At 37.2% G+C, this 12,106-nt stretch overlaps 1 long non-coding RNA gene across 1 annotated transcript; it reads right to left on the reverse strand.

The window, feature by feature from the left end:
• Positions 1–7,095: 7,095 nt before the first annotated feature.
• Positions 7,096–8,408, reverse strand: LOC113295087. Its single transcript, XR_003332778.1, has 3 exons — positions 8,152–8,408; positions 7,987–8,040; positions 7,096–7,319 (listed from the first exon to the last, which is right to left on the reverse strand). It is a non-coding gene; the product is annotated as an uncharacterized LOC113295087 (long non-coding RNA).
• Positions 8,409–12,106: the final 3,698 nt, after the last annotated feature.

Here is a 12,106-nt window from a genome sequence, read left to right on the forward strand (position 1 = left end):
GAACTCAAATTGGTTGCAATATACTGATGTGACTGTTGCACATCACGCTGGGGAACTTCAATTTGCTGTTAATGATCCCAGAAGAACAGCTTTATTTTGGAGTGAAAGTTGAGGGAAGGTTCCAAATTCTTCTCTTCCCTTGCTTAAGTATTTTGTAAAACCAAAGCTCAGTTGAGGCTTTCAATCCGGTACACCCCACTTGACAGATTGCTTGATTTCAGTAGTGGAGTTGGGGCAATCCTGAATCTGATTACACTGGAGTTTTTGTATATATATATTCCTCTAAAAAAGATGGAAATTTTTATTTTATAAGATGCTCATATTCCCGATGGTTCTCTACGGTCTCTGAAGATTGATCACCAGCTACATTATGATCATGAGAAATATTGGAGTGATATTATGACAGCAATAAATCAGGAAAATCCTGTTACATCGTTGTGTACCATAAATTCAGATTGGTCCGAGATGCAGGATATGTTAAGATGTTTAAAGCTACCATTGATTTAGGAAAATATATATAGACAGTGAATAAGATTACCGATATTTAAAGGAAGGGTAATATAGGATGATAAAATCCATACTAAGAATTGTTAGAAACTATCGAAAAAAAGGAAGGGAAAATGCAGGATTCCTATTGGTCACCCACGCCCCCTTCGATTTTTGCCCCATCAAATATTTTCCCAAGGATCAAAATGCATCTACTTTGCAGAAATGAGCAGTCCGGAACATGCAGAATGAAAAGCTCTATGGGAAGAGATACGATGGGCTAAAGAGTTGAACTTGGAAAGGGTGGAATTTAATCCGGATTCAAAGCTTGTATCTGATGCAATTAACTTGGAGAGCTTTAGCATCGACTAGAGTATTCAAAATCTTATTCTAGATATAAAACATATTTATAAATCTTTAATATATTGACATTCTATCGAAACTAGCAAGAGTAGAAAGAATGAGCGGTATATGGCTTACGATTCTTCCTAGTATCATAGCTAATCAAGGAAATATTTCGTGTAAACACTCAATTTTAATTCAATGCAACTCTTCAGTTAAAAGAAAAAAAGGAATATTAGCAACGTGGGACTAGTGTCCTTCTACATAAATATTTTATTATTGCATGCAAATGCAACTACCAAAGCAAAACAAAGAATTATGCTTCACTTTGACAGCATCATTGCAATGTATAGAGGCCACGTCGACAAATATTTGTTGCTAATTGACATTTAGTGATGTTTCTGAACTGAAATGAAAGTCTGAAAGTGGTAGTGTCTAATATGCACAGACGTAAAGCTTCACAATTTCACTTTTATCTACCTTATTGCTTTAAAATATTTAAACTAGATAAGCATTGCCACGGTGGGACCGATTAAGAAACGCAAAATAAAGAAAACCTAAACATCATATAATTCTCATATTTATATCTATTTTAGTTAATATTACAAAAATATATAGATAACACAAGTAATGATGGGACCTAATAACTCTAAGATGTCTAGACCCCAAAGATAATCTTGGTATGTGAAACTTCCACACTGGCACTGCAAAACAAATGGTTCTTATTAACAAAAAATAAAAATAAAATAAAATAAAATAATAGATAAACATCTTAGCAAAAACACTATAATAGTAACAGAGAGAATTTCACCTTATGGCATTATATTGTTACATTTCATAGTTGTCTCGGTCTCTCTTCTTCTTTACGTTTGGAAGCTAGGCCTTTACAAGCACCGATTCTTGTAATTCGCTCGAAAGTGAACATGGCACAGAAAGCAAGGTCTCTCAGTTTTCTTGTCCGCAATAGTGCCGCACAGGTCAAACCAAGACTCTATCTTGATCATATATCCACCATAACCTGATCAAGTGTCAGTCCCTGACTTTTGTGAACCGTGATGGACCAACACAAAATGAGTGGTAATTGAGTTCGCTCACAAGTCACTCCTGAAGTTGATAGCCAGCTTGTTGTTTGGGGTGTGATTGGAATCACATTTCATTCTCTTCGAAATTTTGGACCAGTATATTTGTCGAAGTCCACCATAACAGCAACAAGCATTTTGCAGGCGACTTCTCTCCTTTTTTATATATAATGTCCACGACGTTTCCCCTCGAACCATTAACCAAACCATATTTTGTTGATAGGTTTTTCTGTAACATCACCCTTGCTCTCTCTGATAATAACAAAACTTATTGTAATCCTTTTGTTTCATCAGATTTTGCACGACTCGTTGTATCACAATTATTCTTCGATGTGATTCGTGAAACTGGTTTCCCAAGTCTCTTGAAGCATTCATGGTTGTAGTTAGACGCTTCAGACTAGGTGGGAAATAGACGAAGAGCATGCCTGAATCTATCTTGTTCTTAGTTTGGCAACAATGAAAGATCTCTAGTTCTAAACAATTGCCAATCCGTGGACATAGAACTGCCATCACTGAGTCGTTGTAGAGCATCTCTGAAAGCTGACTCTTCATCTCCCAATTGTCGGAAAACCTCTTCAATCCAGACACAGTGATCAAACAAAGAATAAGATACATATCCTAATAATTGGAGCGGACTATTCCCATCTTGAACATATAAGGGGGTATCAAAAACAGGTGGTAATCGTCGTATATCACCTACGAGCACAACAGACACATTGCCGAAAGGCTCACTATCTGCAAACACATCTCTACACCGCAGATTAATTTTTGCAAACATCTTTCTGCCAATCATACTGTATTCGCCAATCACAATCAACTTGGTGTCTTGAAAATCCTTTTGCATGTGTCTACACTGTTCATGGTCCAAATCTTTGTACGAATGACCTCTATCCATTGTTATTGCAAGTTCGTGGTGGATGGTTGCACCGCCAATGTTAAAAGCAGCTATACCATTTGGTGCCATAATATTAACAACTCTACTGTTTTGGAACAGTTTTCTTTTTGATTGGACAATAGCATTGATAAGAGTGGATTTACCTGTGCCTGCTCCTCCACTGACAATCAAGTGTATGGTTGAACCTTCTTTCATAGAGTGTAGAACCATATACACTGCTTTCTGTTGTGGGGACAAATAAATAAGAGGGACATTTAGATGGATAGGTAAATACTCTTGACCTTCCTTTTGCTCAGCTAGTCGCAATGTGTGAAAAAAATCTGCTATCATCATTTATGGAAGGGTAACGATCGAAACCTTCAGACCATTTATGCATAGCATTGTGAGTCCGTAACCCAAGTTCAACTTCACTTACCGGTGCAAAATTGGGAGCCAATCTTGATGCAATCATCCAATCCTCAGGTGATTCATCCTCTTGATAACTTTGATCTTCAAATTCATCATCAACAGTGCCAATATGTAAAGGTTGGATTTCAGTACCGAACCTAAGATCAAAATAACATTCAGACCACAAATGGAAACCTCGTTGCCCCTCTTGGTACTTTTGAAAAAACTATTTAACAAGACTGGTTGTCGGCAAAATGATTCCCATTTTTCAGTATTCGGCATGATATTACCATCCAACTCGGCATGATATTCACAATCTTATTCTAGATATAAAACATACGTTTAAATCTTTAATAAATTGGCATTGTAGTTATGTATCCAAGGAAGGAAAATAAAATCTCAGACATTCTATCGAAACTAGCAAGAGTAGAAAGAACGAGCGGTGTATGGCTTACGATTCTTCCTAGTAACATAGCTAATCAAGGAAATATTTCGTGTAAACGCTCAATTTTAATTCAATGCAACTTTTCAGTTTAAAAAAAGAAGAAGGAATATTAACAACGTGGGACTATTGTCCTTCCACATAAATCTACATAAATCTTTTTTTATTTATTGTATGCAAATGCAACAACCAAAGCAAAACAAGGAATTCTGCTTCACTTTGACAGCATCATTGCAATGTATAGAGGCCACCTCGACAAATATTTGTTGCTAATTGACGTTTAGTAATGTTTCTGAACTGAACTGAACTGAAAGTCTGAAAGTGGTAGCGTCTAAAATATGTTTCTCTTTTATCTATTTTATTGTTGCAAAATATTTAAATTACAGCTATTGACATGACTAGTGAGTCAACTAAAACCACGAGGGCTTCAGCAAAAACAAAAAAAAAAGAAAAAAAAAAAAACTAAATCCACATAGCACACACCAGTTTTAAATATGAAAACTCTTTTAAGTTTTAATGGGCCTTTTATTTTCAGGGTAAAAGCAGTACAACTTATTAAGCTCACTCACCCTCTTGTGAGTAGGAGAGTCCGATATCTGCTAATCGAAATATCGGTGGAATTCACAATTCCTTCCTCTATGGATATGATCAAATTAAAGAACTATTTTTTGGGACCATGATTTTTTTTGGGATCATCGTTTTATTTTGGGTAAAGACATTAGAAGTAAATCTAGGTCACCCCTTATCTAGATATTTATATTAGTATCTAAATTACCCTCCTGATTAATTTTGGGTAATGATTAGTTAGTGTAATGATTAGTGAGATGATTAAGTTAAAGATAATTAGTGAGATTAAAAAATCAGATGTTTTTTTTTTAAAAGAAGTAGAATTATTGAGAGAGTAAAGTTAGAGAAGATGAAGAAGGAAAACATGAAAAATGATGGATTTTACCAACCACAACCGGAGGAAGGGTATTTGAGTACCCACGTATGCTTCAAACTTAGATAATGTTGGTTGAATTGCTCCAAATTTTCAAAAAACTGTAAATTTTTAGAGTAGATTTTGGCTTGTTCGGTTACCTTATGTGAAGAACAGGTTACCGAACTCATCTGAAAGTGTAGTTCGGTTACTTCTTTCAAACACGCAGGTTACCGAACTCGCTCTTTAATGGAGGTTTTAATCGTTCGGAAAATAGACATGTTACCGAACTTTGTTTATAAGATTTACAGAGTAATGTTCGGTTGATTCGCAAACTTTAACCCAACAACATATCTAACCGAACTCCACATGTATGCAATTAGTGAAGAGTTCGGTTTGTCAAGATTTTTTGCGAACAAACTAACAGAGTAGGCAAAGTTCGGTTAAATCATAACTCGACATAGTGGGAAAAATAACACAATTCGGTTACATCTTTTTTTTTTGTATTATGGGTAGAGTTCGGTTACTAACTAGTTTTAGAAAATTTTGCGAACCAACCGAACACAATATATTCGTCTTAAATGAGGAGTTCGGTTGAAACTATTTTTTGCGAACCAACCGAACACAATATATTGGTTTTCAATGAGAAGTTCGATTAAAACTATTTTTCGAGTTCGGTTACGAAAGAATAAATTCGTGATAACTGAAGTCTTCTTCGTGTTTTTGGTTTCAGAATGTTCGGTTACAAAACTAGTTTGTTTTAAAACTATTCCTAACCGAACATGCCACTTTAACTTCCATTTAAACCATATTTTGATGATTTCTACTCAATTTACTCAATCATTTGATGATTTCTACTCAATTTACCCTATCAAAAATCGAATTAAAAACGATTGATGAGTTTTTCAATCGAACAAGGAACGTCAAGGAAAGAAAGAAGAAGAAAAAAATATTTTTTTTTCAAAACTAAAAAATTTCGATTCCCCTCCAATTTTTTATTTTGATTTTGATTTTGGTTAATAGATTCATTTAGATTAGATGTATATGATTAGATTTATATAGTTACTAGGTTAGTTTTAATTTAAATTAAAGTAAAGAGTAAATGTGTATTTACCTAATTTTAGGACACCCCTTATAAGTATAGAAAGGTTAGCCTAATAAGACCATGGTCCCAAAAAAAACTGTGGTCCCTAAAACCTCATTCAAAATAAACTGGAGTTTGAACTTGACTTGTTCCGGGACACGCCCAGTTGGGTAGGTTTGCTCGGAGGCAAGCCTGTACCCTTCAAGTATAAAATTGGAATAAAAACATAAAATGAGCAGACATTTAAACCAAGCAAACCGAGGTAAACTCTCATGGGCCATTAGATATGCATGTGCTACAAATTGCCCAAATTGACATGTCAATCAAAGTACAGAACACATCAAAGGGGAAGGCTCAAAAAAAATAATATTTTTATTGTCAGTCCCACAATTAATTTTAGATACCGTGACATCCAAAATTATCCGAAATTATTAAGAATCAATACATAACTCGTTATAGATACTATTTTCCACTCGTTATGCAACCTAATTTTTCAGGGGTATAATTGGCAATGCAACTTGGATATAACATATCTAAAAATTCGCGCCTTAGAATTTTACAAATTTTATATCATTGGAAATATTTTTAAGAGAACTACACAACGAGTACAAACAACAATATCAAATTTTTGTTTTTCATGAAAAAGTCGGAGGTGATCATCATCTTAGGCAAAATTTTCGAAAACTTGATACATAACCATTATGCAGCCACCAAAAAAGATGCATAACACATTCTGCAGACACATAACAAATTATGCAACCATTTTCTCGACTGCATAACAAACTATGCATCTGCATAACAAAGTTATGCATCTATAACAAGTTATGCATCCATTGTTTTGGTTAATTTCAATACTTAAAGAAAAAGTTGATGCATAATGTGTTATATATCCAACCATATTTTTGGATGCATATCAAGTTATGCATCAATTTTTTTATTTCAGTGCTTACAAAAAAACGGATGCATAATGCTTTATGCATCCGTTTTCACGACTGCATAACATGTTATGCAGATATTATTGTAGATGCATGACAAGTTATGCAGTCTTTTTTTTCTTTATTGATTCCAATAATCACAAAAAAGTTGTTGCGTAACGTGTTATGTAACTATTTTCTGGACTGCATAACAAGTTATGCAACAATTTTTGTAGATGCATAACAGGTTATGCAACCATGTTTATAGATGCATAACAAATTATTCGACCATTATAACCAACATGGACAATACATCCGTAACTTCCCAACCAGCAACACCAGCTCCTCAAACTCAGCTTATACAATCATTATCATCAAATACCACAAATGATGACATCTTAATAACAACTAGAACACTTCCGCAGCAGTGAGGGCCGACCAAACAAAAAAAATGACTAAAAACAAGTGATATTTGCCAAAACATAAAATACATAAGGAACCATATGGCACATTTGTGAAACCTCATACCGTATATTTTGAGGGGGTTAACCATCTATAATTTGTAAGAGAACTAGGAAAAATGTGGCCACAATCTAAAACATACAAGTTGTACTTTTAATAATACATGGCAATCATAATGTGCTAGTTACTCTCAAGTAGCAGCGGAAGTGACTTCATAACATCAATAAATAAGATTATTGGAAGCAGTGACTTCCTTCAGGACAGCATTAAGGCTCTCCTCAAACCCTCCACAAAATTTCGCTGCAGCAACTAATGAGCCCATGTATTAGCTTAAAAACAAGATATAGAAAGACCATATGCTAAATGAATTTGAAAGGAAAATAGACTCAATGGCTGTTCTTTTTTTTTTTTTTTTATGTTTGTTTCATACGTACTGCAAAGATTGATATGCTCCAAGCCTCCAACAATTTCACAACTTAAAACTGCACTAGTCCGACTATACTGTACTATTTTCATCCAACTATTCTAACTTAACCCGACTACTTTTTGGCTTAAATATAACTCCGGCAGTTCTATTGTAATACCAAGGGTAAATGTACTTTTTGGCAACAAAAATTGATCAAACTCGACATAAGTGATTGCTCTAAAACGAAACAAAACCCAGCAATCAAAACTATTTGCTACATGTTACGAGGATTTCACAACATTAAGTGATTTCTCTAAACTAAAAACCCAGTAACCAAAACCTCTTTATAATCAAATGATCCTAAAATTACAATCTAATTTCAGGTACTTGACAATCGGTTCTTTGAGGTATTTTATCAAACAATAATTGATCAATACTGTTTCCTTTTTTTTTTTCTTTTTTTTTTACCTATTTTGAGGAGGGGGTTGGTTGAATTGATGAGAAATCAAACCTTGAACACTTGTATTATAGCCAAAAAAGAGAGATCTGATATGAAAAATCCATACATACCTAAGTCACGGGAAATGGCCATTGCATTAAATTGACTCTGCAATTATGCTCAATCTATGTACAGACAACAATTAGAACAACTCCAAATAAATCAAGAGAAAAAACAAACAAGGGTTTCACCATTAACTCTTGAAAAAAGATTAGAGAGATGAGAAAAATTAGTACCTGATGTCTGTTAGTGACTCTGCTCAAAGTTCTTCAGTCTCTCAATTCTCCGCTCAAACCTCAGCCTCTTGTTTATCTCTGTTCATGACTCTAGCTGCTCAAAGCACAGATCGAAAACCTAAAAAGCATAAAAGCGAAATTGAGATTGGACTAAACCTAAAAAAGAAAATTCTAAGGACAAATCTCGGCTCTGCACTACAGAGGTTTTTAATTTTGAAAGGAGATCTCCTCTCTCTATCTCGGTGACATCCCAGCAAAGCTAGTGTTAAGAATGACGCAACTTAAGATCCAACTAAACCACAGAGTTAAACAATACGGAAAAACTGACACAAGTGCAGAAGTAGGCATGAAATGTGAGGCTAACTACAGTTATAAGAAAACTCATCCATTCATAAGAAGATGACAAAATCTTTGCTGCCAACAGATAATCATCCTTGATACTAGCATATCAGAAGCTCAGAGACATTACCAGTTAATAAGTGTATCCAGGGATTTTATCTTGCTAGATGCTTTGCAAGAAGTAGTAACATCATAAAGCTGGTTTTCATGGAAGAAAAAAATGCAACTGACGTTACTGACCTAGCTTAATGATCTGACAAACTCATGGCTTTGTACTCAACCCATCCCCTAACTAGAATAAAACAAAAAAAGTACCCAAAAGAAAGCAACAACGCAACATTCAAATCTCTATAACACACATTACGAAATGCCCCTTGAAGCTACCGAATTTAATCTAACAACATCAACTCTATGGTTTGGTTCGGAAAGCAACACTAATGAAATTCTCCTTCTTAAGATGAAAACCAAGTAATACATATTGATGCCATTGTTGAGCAGCTCGCCGGTCAAGTAGCAACATTGTTACAACGACATGAGCGCCGTCGTCCTCCTACGGATGAATCCAATTCGGATGGAACAGATGACGATAATGATACTGAAAACCCCTTTGCTGGGCTTGAGCGTGATTCTAGGAGTTGGGAATCGTCATTCCGCATAGAGATTCCTGAGTTTCATGGTAGTGGTTTATCACCAGAAGATTGTATCTACTGGTTCTCTACTGTGGAGGAAGTTCTGGAATTTAAGAGGGTTCCTGATGATCGAGTGGTTCCGCTTGTGGCTACGCGCTTTCGCGGAAGGGCTGCTGTTTGGTGGCGTCAGTTGAAAGCATCTCGAATTCAAAAAGGTAAAACTCCTATTTCGTCCTGGATTAGGCTTGAAAAGTGCATGCGTTCGGCCTTTTTACCGTTTAACTATACGAGTGAACTCTATATTCGTTTACAAAATCTTCGTCAAGGTTTTCAGTCAATTGATGATTATACGAAAGAGTTCTATGATTTGGTCACACGTTCAGGTATTACAGACACCGAAGAACAACTTGTCTATCGATACTTAGGGGGCTTGCGTGAGACTTTTCAAGATACCCTTAATCTGTTTGACTATTATTCTGTGTCTGAGGTTCATCAGCGTGCTTTGTGATTGGAGAAACAACTATCTCGTAAGTCGATTCGGGCAGCAAATGGCCGTCCTCCGACTTCGTCTTCTCATACTGCTTCCGCTCAACAGGTTGTTAGTACGCCTACAAAGTCTGGTCCTAAGTGCTATCGTTGTGGAGATCCGAATCACTTGGCAAACGAGTGTCGCAAGATTGGAAGACCGGGTAAGGCTTTGCTTGCAGAAGTGGATACTACTGCTGATGTCTTTGCTGATGCGGAAGAGTCCGCAGCTGAGTTCGATGAGGTGTTCCTGCCAGGTGACCAAGGTGAATGTTTGATGATCTACCGACGTTCGTTTCTTACTCCTAAAACTGACGCTGATGAGTCATGGCTAAGAAAGAACATCTTCCAGACAACGTGTACCATTGCAGGCAAGGTGTGCCGTTTGATCGTGGATTCTGGCAGCTGTGAAAACGTGGTTTCGGACGAGGCTGTTCGGAAACTCAAGCTTCCCACGGAAAAACATCCTAGCCCATATTCCCTTCACTGGCTTAGTAAGGGATCCTAGGTAACTATTTCCAGACGTTGTCTTGTGAAATTTCCCATTGGTGCTGTCTATGAAGATGCCGTGTGGTGTGATGTTGTGGTGATGGATGCCTGTCATCTGCTGTTGGGTCGACCATGGCAATACGATATGGAAGTGACTCATGATGGTACGCTGAACACATACTCTTTCATTTTTAAGCATACTCGTGTTACGTTGGTTCCTGCCAATATGACAGTACACGAACCTGTTTCTCCCATGGCTTCCAATTTTCTTTCTTGGCGTCTGTTTGAGAACGAGATGCTCACTGAGGGGATGGTGTTCCTCTTGTGTGGTCTCTCTCGTGAGGCTACAGCGGCTATGGAAGTTCCGACATGTGTGCAGGAGCTATTATCGGACTTTGAGGATATCTTCCCAGTTAATCTTCCAGAGGTTTGCCTCCTTCTCGAGCTATTCAGCACCGAATAGACTTGGTGCCTGGTTCAGTGCTTCCTAATCGACCTCATTATCGCATGAGTCCAAAAGAATATATGGAACTACAACGTCAAGTGGGGGAGTTATTAGCCAAAGGCCTTATCAGGGAGAGTCTCAGCCCTTGCGCAGTTCCGGCGTTGCTCATTCCTAAGAAGGATGGTACCTGGCGCATGTGCGTGGATAGTCGTGCTATTAATAAGATTACGGTAAAGTATCGTTTTCCTATTCCTCGATTAGACGATATACTTGACCAGCTTCATGGTGCTACGGTTTTTAGAAAATTGGATTTGCGTAGTGGCTACCATCAGATTCGTATACGGCCAGGAGATGAATGGAAGACCGCTTTTAAAACGAGGGAAGGACTTTATGAATGGTTGGTGATGCCGTTTGGTCTATACAATGCTCCTAGTACATTTATGCGCGTAATGAACGAAGTATTAAAACCATTTCTGGGTAAGTTTGTTGTCGTTTATTTCGATGACATATTGGTTTATAGTACTAACTTGGATTGTCACTTATGTCATCTTCGTGAGGTCTTAGTAGTTTTACGCCAACAACATTTTTTTGATGCTCCAAAGAAGTGTGTTTTTTGTACGGATCGTATTATGTTTCTTGGATACGTCATATCCAAGGATGGCATCTCGGTGGATGAGTCTAAGGTTGATGCTGTACGTACTTGGCCTTGCCCCCAAACAATCAATGAGGCTCGGAGTTTTCACGGGTTTGCGTCTTTTTATAGGAGATTTATTCCCCATTTTAGCACGATAGCAGCGGAAATCACCGACTGCATGAAGAATGGTAAATTTGCATGGACAGAAGAGGCGACAGCAAGCTTCATTTTGCTTAAAAAGAAGCTTTGTTCGGCTCCTATATTAGCTTTACCCAATTTTTCTTTGTCGTTCGAAGTTCACACAAACGCCTCTAAGGTTGGTATTGGTGCCGTCTTAAGCCAAACAGGTAAGCCGGTCGCCTTTTTCAGTGAAAAGTTGAATGGATCCAAACGTAATTATAGCACGTACGAATTGGAATTTTATGCCATCATACAGACTCTCAAGCACTGGCGTCATTATTTGATTCATTCCGATTTTGTTTTGTTTACTGACCACGACGCTCTCAAGCACATAGGTAATCAAGACAAGATGAATGCACGACAGGTTAAGTGGGCTAGCTATCTGCAGGATTTCACGTTCGTCCTCAAACACAAAGATGGCAATCTAAACCGTGTGGCTGATGGTCTGAGTCGTCGTCGAAGCCTCTTAACATCCCTTCGGACTGAAGTGTTGGGGTTTGACTCGTTTGCGACATTATACCAATCAGACCCATATTTTTCTGTCATATTGGAAGTTGTACGTGCAGGCAATAGTACACAATTCTCCTTGCTGGAAGGATTTATCTTCAAAGGTACTCGACTGTGCATCCCGTCCTGTAGCTTGCGGTTGAAGATCATCCAGGAGATACATAACGAAGGTCACTTTGGTCGTGACAAAATATTCCAACTGATCTC

The sequence above is a fragment of the Papaver somniferum genome, chromosome 7 (genome assembly GCF_003573695.1).
Source record: "Papaver somniferum cultivar HN1 chromosome 7, ASM357369v1, whole genome shotgun sequence".
In the NCBI taxonomy this organism is placed as follows: Eukaryota; Viridiplantae; Streptophyta; class Magnoliopsida; order Ranunculales; family Papaveraceae; genus Papaver; species Papaver somniferum.